The following is a 10,263-nucleotide window of genomic DNA, read 5'->3' as shown; positions in this document are numbered from 1 at the left end:
GAAACTCTCCACCCTCCTTAAGGCCGGGGACACAGGTGTTGGGAGGAAGGGGCAGAGGGCAGAGTGGAGTTGAAGGGTGGGCAAGGGGGGCCTGGGGAGGTGCCATGCTGGGGAACTGGCTAGGTGGGAGCAGGATGAGGGATGGGAACAGGCTGGACAGGAAGTGTCCCTGGGCCCAGTAAAACGTGTTTGCTCAGCTAGGAGAGTTTATGGGTCACGTGGAGGTTAGAGGCTGGGCCAGGATGCCCTCTGTTGGGTGTCAGCTGTGGGTGTCCCTGTCAGACATGCTTCCCTGGGCTTGCAAATACCAGAGTAGGAGACGCTTCTGAGTTCTTATGGTGTATGTGGGGAAACTGAGGCCCAGATCAAGGAGTTGGAGTGGATGTCATGGCAGTCTGATGTGAGTAGTCCACCGGGGAGCTCCAGGTTGGGCTGGGCACAAGACTCAGTTGGCATGAGAGTGACAGATGCCCTAGGAGAGACGGTGAACTTGCATTGGGACACTGGAAGCCAGACCTTCTCATAGAGGGTGAGGGGGCGGGGAAGGCTAACCCCCACTCCCTGTGGAGGATGAATGCAGAGAGCGAGGGACTCGCCCCGAGATGGGGAGCAAGTAGAGATCACATGTCCTGCTTTAGAAGTGGTGCCCCTTGGGAGGGTCAGGTTATTCGATGGAGCTCGGGAGCCTGGGCTCCGAGGCAGTAACCAGCCAACTCTACAATCTTCGGAGCATCCTTGCACATCCATGCCAAAGCCTGATGTAGTTGGACATCTGGGTCCTTCCGAACGGGGATGCTACCGCCCTCCAAGTTTTCCCCGGAAGAGGAAGGAATTTTAATGAGTCAGAAGTGGGAAGTGTGACTTAATGTAACTTCTGCTCATATACTGTGGCCAGAATGAGTCACATGACCCTGCCTCCAGGCAAGGGGGCTGGGAAATGGAGTTCTTCCTGCGCCTGGAGGAAAATGAACCAGTTTGGTGAATGCACAGTGAAATGCCTGCTGTATACCATGCTGATCAGGAGGCTAGAGTCCCACCGTGGTCAGGCCACTGTTGGTTGACTAAAGGAGTCGTTGATTGTGAGGACCTGTTTCCCCCCACTGGGGACAGAGAAAGATGTGAGGGTGCTTGAGGAGGCGGGTCAAGAGTGAGGACAGGGACTTTAGGGGCTGAAGCAGCAGAGGCAGTAAGGACAGGAGGAGAGGCCGTGGAGCCGGGGCTGTGCACCCATTGCCGGATCTAATCCACCCGACAGCCCTATTAAGCGGCTGTCATCCACGCCGGTTTACTGCTGAGATGTGCCCAGAGACGTGGAGTGCTGGGTATAAGGCTACACAGCTAACCAGCAAAGAAGCAGTGTTGAGACCCAGTTGGTCCTGCTCTCAAACCCTGCTCCCTTTGCCATAATCCCCAGAAACCATCTGGTCCAGCCCTGTCATTGTACAGATGGCCAGAGTCCCAGAGAGAGAAGTTGCCGGAGACACTACACCTGTCATTTTCAGCATGTCCTTTGATTTCCTTATATTTTGCCTCTCTTGGGGTGAGCCTCCCAGCAGATTAAGGAAACACCCCTTGTCACGTGGACTGGGACACTTGCCCTCCTTCCAGTCCATCACCCGCAGCTGGCCATAGCCCTGGCATTCATGCTGTGTTCCTTCCACACATGTGCCTCGAGCAGCCACTGTGTGCCAACCACCAGGTACGGGTGCATGAACGAGACACAGAACCTGCCCTGGGGGGACTCACTGTCTGGGGTGGGGGAGGGGAGATGGGCTGCGGGGCAGGCAGGCCAATGAGACAACGCGGAAAGTGCTTAGGAGTTGGGAGGGGCTCTGGTGGGACTGCAGAGGAGACAGAACTTAGGTGGCTGCCTGGGTCAAAGGCAGCTATGACGTGGAAGAACAGAGAGGCAGGGGAGTCATGGCACGGGAGCTCCGTCATTTATTCTACTGAAAACACACAAGCAAATAAAGGCACCTGCATAGTACACTCTTCCTACTTTCATTGATGGGAGAGGGATCTCACTTCCTGGAGAGGCGTTTAGGAAGAACGTGCTGGAAAAGTAGGTTGGAGCCGTTGGTTCACTTATGCACCATTCAGATATTTTTGAAGCACACGCTCCGAGGGGCCCGGCAGTGACTACAGGGGCTGGAACAGCAGTCGTGATCCAAACAGACACGCTCCCTCTTTCCCAGGAGCTCACCTTGAGACTAGAGAGGACGAATAAATGCCTAATCTAATTTCCATGCGTGGTGATGCTATAAATAAAACAGGATGATGAGCCAGGGAGAGTGGTCAGGTGGGGGAGGGTGCTTTAGTTTCTTCAGATGTGAACTGCATCCCCCTGGGCCAATACAGAACCAGGGGTGTTTCTGTGAGCCGTGGTTCATGAACCGAGCTATAGGGTTAAGGCAAACATCAGGGACAAAAGGAAGAGAAGTTACAGGCTGTGTGTGCTGACGTCTGGGAGGGAGTGTGTATCAGGATGTGTTCAGCTGTAAGTGACCAAAACCTAACACGAGCGGTGTAAACACTAGGTGTTTGTTCGCCTGGTGATGTGTGCAGGTGGGAGGACCCAGGGCTGGTTAATTCAGGTGTGATAACAATGTCAAGGGCCAGGCACTTGCCTGCTTTCTCTTCTGCCATCCGTCTCCAGTGCTTTGGTTTTGTCTCTCTACCTGTCCCCGTGGCTGGTAGATGGTTCCAGCAGCTCCAGGCTTCTGGCCTCAGACACACACAAATGGGCTTGCCATCCCCCACTCTTCTTCTCATGGAGAAAAGCCTTTCCAAAGAAGCCTCCAAGCAGATTCCTTTTATTTCCCCTTGGCCAGGACGGAGTCCCCAACCTTAAACCACTCCCTTCCAGAAAGAAGGAAGTGGCCATGACTGATAATTTATTCAGGGTTCACTCCCTGCGATGGTGCTGGAGCTGCCTTTCCTGGTCATTCTACTGCTCAGTTCCACAGACTGGGGTCTGTGAGCCGAATGCTCACAGGACTAGTGACTGCTGTCACAGAGAGGCCAGCCGTGTCTGCTTCGGGGAGTGGGTGGCCGGTCAAGTGGGTTTTACTTTGGGAGGTTGTGCAAGAGGGGGCGTGTACCCAGGTGTGCAAGGACAGCATTTCCTGAGCAGCCGGCACATTGGCTAGGCCCCTCCTGGGGTACAGGGAGAAAAGGAAGAGAGGCAGCTAGGAAGGAAGGACCACCCCCCTCCCTTTGGGCAGCTTGGACATATCCACAGTGAGACCCTTCCCAAAGCCATTACCACTTTCCGCTGTCTGCCGCTCCCAGCCTCCATGGAACAGGGAGTCATTTCTGTTGTGCAGTTGAAGGGATTAAAGCACGATGAGGGAAGTGACTCATGCAAATTCTCTCTGTTAGTTGCTAGCAAGTGGCAGAGTCATGGCTTGGAGGTAAACTTGCTGTCACCCGAATGCAATCTCTTCCTATCACTCCACACAGCTTCCTAGAGTTATTTAAACAGTCTGAGTTTTTAGAAGGAATTCCCAAAGAAGCATCTCTACAGACACCTTAGTGGGTTGGTAGTTGAGAGATTTGAGGTCTGAGGGACTCCCTGCTCTATTACTTCCTTCCAGAGCAATTTTTTCTGGGTCTTTCCCTCTGTGGTGCTGGCTTCCTGAGCAGAAGAGGGCCTGTTCAGGGACAATAACATGAAGGTGTTCTGCCACGGGGATGGTCTGGTGGTGAGAAGATCAGGGGTTCTTAGTGGACCCCTCCCACCTTCATCCTTGCACTAGTTGCCCTTGAGACTTGCTTCTGCCATGACCTCCTGTGGGGGAAGGAGATGCCTAGATCTGCCATTCTGAGCTCACATTTGATTCCTTTTCATTCTGGATTCTGTTGAGGGCACTCAAAGCCCTTTCATAGTCCATCAGGTCCTTAGGCCTCCTTACTTGGGGATGAGAACTTGTCTTTCTGAGCAGGCTGGCAGATCCTAGAGGCAACCTGCATTGGGAAGGCAACACTTAGAATGCAGGATAAACCACAGAGCCCTTTCCCTTGAGGATTTGGTAACCAGTGAGGTTGGACCTGGGGTCAAGTTGAGTTACATCTCCCTGGTCGGGTATGTGGAGTCTGCTTGGACCTTGGGTTGTGGGTGATGGTTAAAACCCTTCATTTACATCACATATTTAAAGCCAGTCATCATAATCTCTGAAGACCAGAATACCAGGACTGACATAGGTCTTGTAAGGTCTTGCTTGAATCACTCTGGAGTCGATAAATGGTTTCATATATATGTAACCGTTCCGTGTATTTAAAGCACATCTCCTTACAGATAGCTGTATCCAGCAAGAGGACAACTCCTTACCAATGGATTTGGAGTCTAGTAAATCTGGGTGTTAGTGTGTGGCATGGATCTGGGGGAATTTTCCCTTTGATCCTTCATTCAGCAAACTTTCATTAGGTGCCTACTGTGTGTTGATACGAGGTTAGGTAGGAGAAATATATGAAGGCCAACTCCTGCCTGATAGAGTTCTAGATCAGAGAGAAGAGATGATTAGAATGCAGACAAATAGATAAAATAATTACTGTAAATTGTATTATGGTTAGCCTGCCTTATTTAGTACTATGTTTAGGAAGGTGATTTTCAGGCAGGGACAAAGTGATAATATTCCTCCCACCTTAACTGTGGTTATTGCTATGCCTGAGGCATTTAGGACTCATGGTTGTACTTCAAAGGTTGGGGCTATTGCCAAGAGGGGAGTGGGACTTACATATTGGTGAAAATTGCTTGTTTGAGAATCTCTTGAAATGTCAAGAGATGCCTTGGATTTACCTTCTCATCCATTATCAACGGGTTGCTGGCAAGTTAAAATTGGTTTTGTTGTTTCATTTTGACTTGGGTAAATGTAGCTTTTGTCACTGTGGTTTCTGGTTTGATAAAGACTGTCAGAAAGCAACAACAACAACAAAAACCCAAATGATCTTAGAAACAATACAAGTCTTAAACCATGGCCAGGAAAGCAAGCTGATGTGTGAAGAGGGGACTTGGGGGAAACCACAATAGCTACTATAAAGTTTAAATCTTGCTGTATAGTGGTGGGACATCACATAGGGGGATAGACCTCAAGGATGTGATACAGGTGAGCCTGGCAGATCTTTTCCATATTCTTGAAACTCGCTTGGGAAAGCACCTTTCTGAGATGTACAAACTGGCTCTGGGTAAGACCCGCGTGGCATGTTTTTTCTCTAGGGTTGGAAGAAATTTGCTGTTTCTACAGGTAGGTTCTAGAAGGGGCAGTTGGCTTACATGTGCCTCATGTTGAATGGAAAAATATATTTAAACTCCCAACTCCCACTGGCATGGTGACATGAGAAGAGGATGGGAAGACTCTGGGAAGACCCACGGAGAGGCAGCTGAGGGCATCTCCCATGTCCCAAGCCTTGGGCTGTGCTTCTCAACCTTGGCTGTAACTTAGAATCCCGAGAGGGGATCTTTCACAGAATTCTCCCTGGTGGGGGCCTACCCGCATCAATTATGTCTGAATCCCTTAGTGAGGGAGTGCAGAGACAACTTTGTGCCTACTAAAAGCTTATGGGAGGTCAGATTCTGCAATATGGTTCCCTTAGCAGGAATCTGGAGTGTGTGGTTTCTGATGATCAGTTCTGAACTGAATCCCAAAATCAGAGCTTCTCAAACCTCCGTGTTTATCCAGTTCCCTGCAGAGCTTATTGAAATGCAGATTCTGATTCAGTGCTCCTGGGATGGGGCCTGAGACTTGCCATTTCTAACAGCCCCCAGGAACTTGGATGCACACCAGGAGTGGCTGGGACCTGGGTGATAGGTGGTATTAAGCACCATGATATTGGAGAAGCATTTCCTCAGAGCAGTGGTCTCAACACTTCTAACACTGTTAGAAGACACCAGTGCCAGGGATCTACCCCTAGATACTCCAATTCAGTTGTTGTGGGGGTGAGTCTGGGGCATCAGGAATGTTAACAACTTCTCCAGGTGATCTGAATGTGCAACTGGGGTTAGGGACCTCTGCTCTACAGGCTTACAATTTTTTTTTGTTTGTTTGTTTTTCAAGTTTTTAGTTTGAGATTGGTGCTATTTAATAGAAATATAATGCATGTATTAGTTATCTGCTGTAGTATAATAAATTATGTGAGACCTAGTATTGGTTAAGTCACATGACTTCTAAGTATCAGGAATCCAGGAATAATGTAGCTGGGTAATTCTGGCTCAGGGTCTCTCAGGGGGCTGCTGTCAAGATGGGGGTTGGGCTGCGGTCCATATGAAGGCTGGACTGCTGAAGTCGGAGGATTTGCTTCTAAGGTGGTTCACCTACATGGGTGCTGGCTGGAGGCTTTAGTTCCTCACTAGGCCTTTCTATAGGACTGCTCACAACACAGAACCTAAATTCCCCTGGAATAAGTGACAAGAGTGAAGGAGGGAGGGAGGGAAGGAGAAAGAGAAAGAGAGAGAGAGAGGGAGAGAATGAGATTGGTATCAAGGAAGAGAACAAAGCAGAAATTGCAGGGTCTTTTGGAATGATATGTCATTACTCCTGACCTATTCTGTTGGTCACACAGACCAACCCTCCCACACTGTGGGAGGAGACTACCCAAGGGGGTGAGCATTAGGAGAAGGGGATATTGGGGGGCCATCCTGGAGATGTCTACCACAGTGTGCATGCAAGTTAATTAAAATTCTCTAGTAGTCACATTTAATGGCATTAATTTTCATAGTATATTTTACTTACCCAATACATCCACTATGTAATCATATAAAATTATTTATGAGATATTTTGCATTCTTTTTTTTTTTGTGCTGAGTTTGAAATCTGATGTGTAGTTTACACTCATAGTTCATCTTAGCTTGAGATTCACCACATTTCAAGTATTCAATAGCTAAGTTGCCGCTCTCCTTAATTCTACCTATATGGTCTTGTCTGGGAAGATCCAAAGGGTGGATTATCTTACTTTGTAAAGGCCCATCTTCTGTTCCCCCTCAAGGGATTGACTGATTGGTTTCCTTGACATTCCATCTAAGCTATCTGTCAATTTCCTCTTTTATAAATTACAAGTCTGGGTTTCTTGGGCTGATATTTTGTAGGAGGAAGCCCTTGGGTTTTCAGCACATTTATTCCCCACTCTTGACCTTTTTATGTTACTTGTGCAAAAATTTGTCAGGAACAATATAAAAATTTCAACAGCAATAACTGATTTTGGCCTTTGACTGGGTGGAGGGAAGCTAATTATGTGGAGAGAAACCCTTTACGGGCTAGATTACGGGCACTCGGTACTAACCCCCATCCCTCCACAGGCCCTTCTACGTAATATGCACCTTAGTGCGGAGTGAGGGCCAGCCCAGGGAGAAGCTGTGTCCTGAGGAGCCAGACCATAATTTCCAGCACAATGCCAGAGCCATGTGCTTTGGCTCCTTATCTTTAGGGTGAGATAGGTTATGATCTTACCCTTTAACAGGTAGTTTAAGGCTTGGAAGAATTTTTGGATGAGCTGAATGAATTGCCCTTTGCAGTGAGGAGCAGAAAGTTAAAAGTCTTTTCTATGCAGATGACATGGTTTTATTGTCACGAATCAGGAATGGCCTCATTACTGTCAGAAAAAAATGGCTCAGAATGAACTACTCCAATCCCCCAATTGTCATTTTTGGCAGATGTCCTCCAACATTGAGTTGGCTTTTATTCAACAACCTGTGAATTACGTTCACTCATTTAGTCACGTAGGTCTACGGTTTCGTACTGAGCCACTTGGGGGACTCACCAGGAGGTGGTATTTTGTTTAACATTAGGTGTCTGGGGTGCAGATTAGGGTTTTTCCAAGGCCTTCCTGGGAGATTTGTAAAATGTACTTCGAAAAAAATTTTAAAACTAAAATAACTATGGATTAGCTTGATGAACTATGGCATTATTCCCACAGGTGTTCCCTCAGGTGTTGCCACAGGTGTTTCCTCAGGTGTTGCCACAGAAGTACCCTCAGGTGTTACCTCAGGTTTTGCCACAGGTGTTGCCACAGGTGTACCCTCAGGTGTTCCCTCAGCTTCTCTTTATGCAGAGGTTGGTTCACTTGATTATTAACTCACATAGACCTTCCTTCAGCTGGTAACAAATGTCTCTGTCACACATTGGTTCCTACTACAGTCCGTGACTTCAAACTGTCTGCTGTCCACATCACATACCTAAAGAGATAGAGAGCAATAATTTTACCAGAATTCCCCTGAGGAAGGGGCTCTTGCTGAGGCTTGCCTTGTGTTTCCTTATGAGAACCCACAGTAGAATTCTTCTCTGACTGCCAAGTCAGAAAAAGTCCGCGTCTCTTGAGCAGCTGTGTAGTTCTCTAACTTCTAGAATCACTGTCACCCTGACCACCTGCACATGGCTGTGTTTCTTTCTCTGTGGCTCCTAAGAAGGCGTTTAAGAAACTCATTTGGCTTCTTGGACATTAGAGTGTGCCGGGCTTGCTTCCCCTCACCCTGGCTTCTCCATCCACTCCTTCCTCTAAAGTATGTGCTGGGGGACGCCTGGGTGGCTCAGTTGGTTAAGCAGCTGCCTTCAGCTCAGGTCATGATCCCAGCGTCCTGAGATCGAGTCCCACATCGGGCTCCTTGCTTGGCGGGGAGCCTGCTTCTCCCTCTGCCTCTGCCTGCCATTCTGTCTGCCTGTGCTCGCTCGCTCTCCTCTCTCTCTGACAAATAAATAAAAATCTTTAAAAAAAAAAAATAAAGTATGTGCTGGGTCTTCTGTATTTGGACGAGTCCCTTAGAATCTTTTCCAAGTGGAGGTAAATACACACTAGTGTGGGGAACAAGACAATCCATTTGTCATCCTCAAACAACTGGTGAGTATAGTGAAGGACTGGGTCCTGGGCCTCCTGACGGCATCACTGATGTTTTCCTAGGTGACCGCAAACTAGGCACAAGAGTTTAATAAGAAGAGGTTAGCTGTCGTGGAGGCAACACATTCCTGCTCCAACACCTAGACATCCTGGACAAAATGTAACCATAGGTTTTCTGACACACTGGTGAACTTCAAACTCAAGGTGTTGAAGCCTGAGGGACCTCAGCAGAGGCAGCACCAAAGTCAGCAGAAGGTGTGAAACTTTAGTGAAGAGCCAAATTACATGAGGAAGTACGTCGTCGTGAGGGATGGCAGCAGCCCAACCCAGGGAGGACAGTTACCTCCAGTCACACTCGCCTGGGGGCTCACCGAGGGAAGGGACTGGCGACTATTCCAGCAGGGGGAACAGCCTGTGCAAAGGCCAGGGGGCAGGAGGGAGCCTGGGTCATAGGAAGAACCACAAAGAGGTTCAGCATAGCTGCGGTCTGTGTGTGCATGCATGCGTGTGTGTGTGTGAGGTGTGCATGTGTAAGTGTAGGCTTGGGTGTGGGAGGGGGAGACACAAACCTTTCAGCCCAGCAAGCGACCTTTCCATTATCTGCCTCCGTCTCTCTGCCTCAAACCTGCATGGATGACTTCTTGTTCTTGAGCAGGCAGAACGTTTTTGGATGCCTTTCTCTGCTCTCCTTGGCTAGGTCACGTCCCCTCCTTTGTATGCTGTTACCCCTCTGTGTCCCTCGGCTCTTCAAACCATTAGAACAAAACGGCTTTAAAACCCTCAGACAAAACCGCTTATGCCACGTGGGCAAAACGAAATCTAGTCTACTTCAGGAACACGAGCAAAATTAACTTTGGTTATTACTTGTAAATGTCTCTGATAATCATAAAAGAGATGTAGGGCATCTTCCTGAAATGGTAGGAGATAATCATTTTTAAACACACACGCCTTCTGGAAACCCTGTTGTGAAAACCAGTTGCCGCACAGGCTGAACGACTTCCTCGCTTCTGCTCTGTAAGCTGTCCTGTAACATCATGACTTTGAGCTTCATACCAGGTTTGGGTCTGATGTATGCTTGCTCACAAACAGCTTGTTTCTTGCCCAATAAAATATTCGTACCAAGTAAAGCTCTCTCAGTTTTCCTTTTGGCACCATTATCATATCTTAGTTTCCTCGTGGAATCCCTTGCACTGTGAGACCCTTGTAGGGCAAGGACTAGAACTTCCTCATGTTTCATACCATACACCTAACACAGTGGTTTGCACATAGCAGGTGCTCAGGGAGGGTCTAATGAATGAAAATGCACATTGAGAGACCACCTTACACCAGTTAGAACGGCCAAAATTAGCAAGATAGGAAACAACATATGTTGGAGGGGATGTGGAGAAAGGGGAACCCTCTTACACTGTTGGTGTGAATGCAAGTTGGTGCAGCCACTTT

The 10,263-nt window shown here is 48.4% G+C and overlaps 1 long non-coding RNA gene across 1 annotated transcript; it reads left to right on the top strand.

Moving 5' to 3' along the window:
* The first annotated feature begins 234 nt into the window (after window positions 1-234).
* LOC125107806 (uncharacterized) lies at window positions 235-9,595 on the top strand. Its single transcript, XR_007129661.1, has 2 exons — window positions 235-400; window positions 8,887-9,595. It is a non-coding gene; the product is annotated as an uncharacterized LOC125107806 (long non-coding RNA).
* The last annotated feature ends 668 nt before the right edge of the window (window positions 9,596-10,263 follow it).

This window comes from Lutra lutra, chromosome 8, assembly GCF_902655055.1.
Source record: "Lutra lutra chromosome 8, mLutLut1.2, whole genome shotgun sequence".
NCBI lineage: Eukaryota > Metazoa > Chordata > Mammalia > Carnivora > Mustelidae > Lutra > Lutra lutra.
The sequence above is the reverse complement of the archived record's forward strand: the minus strand, read 5'-3'. Positions and strand labels throughout refer to the sequence as shown.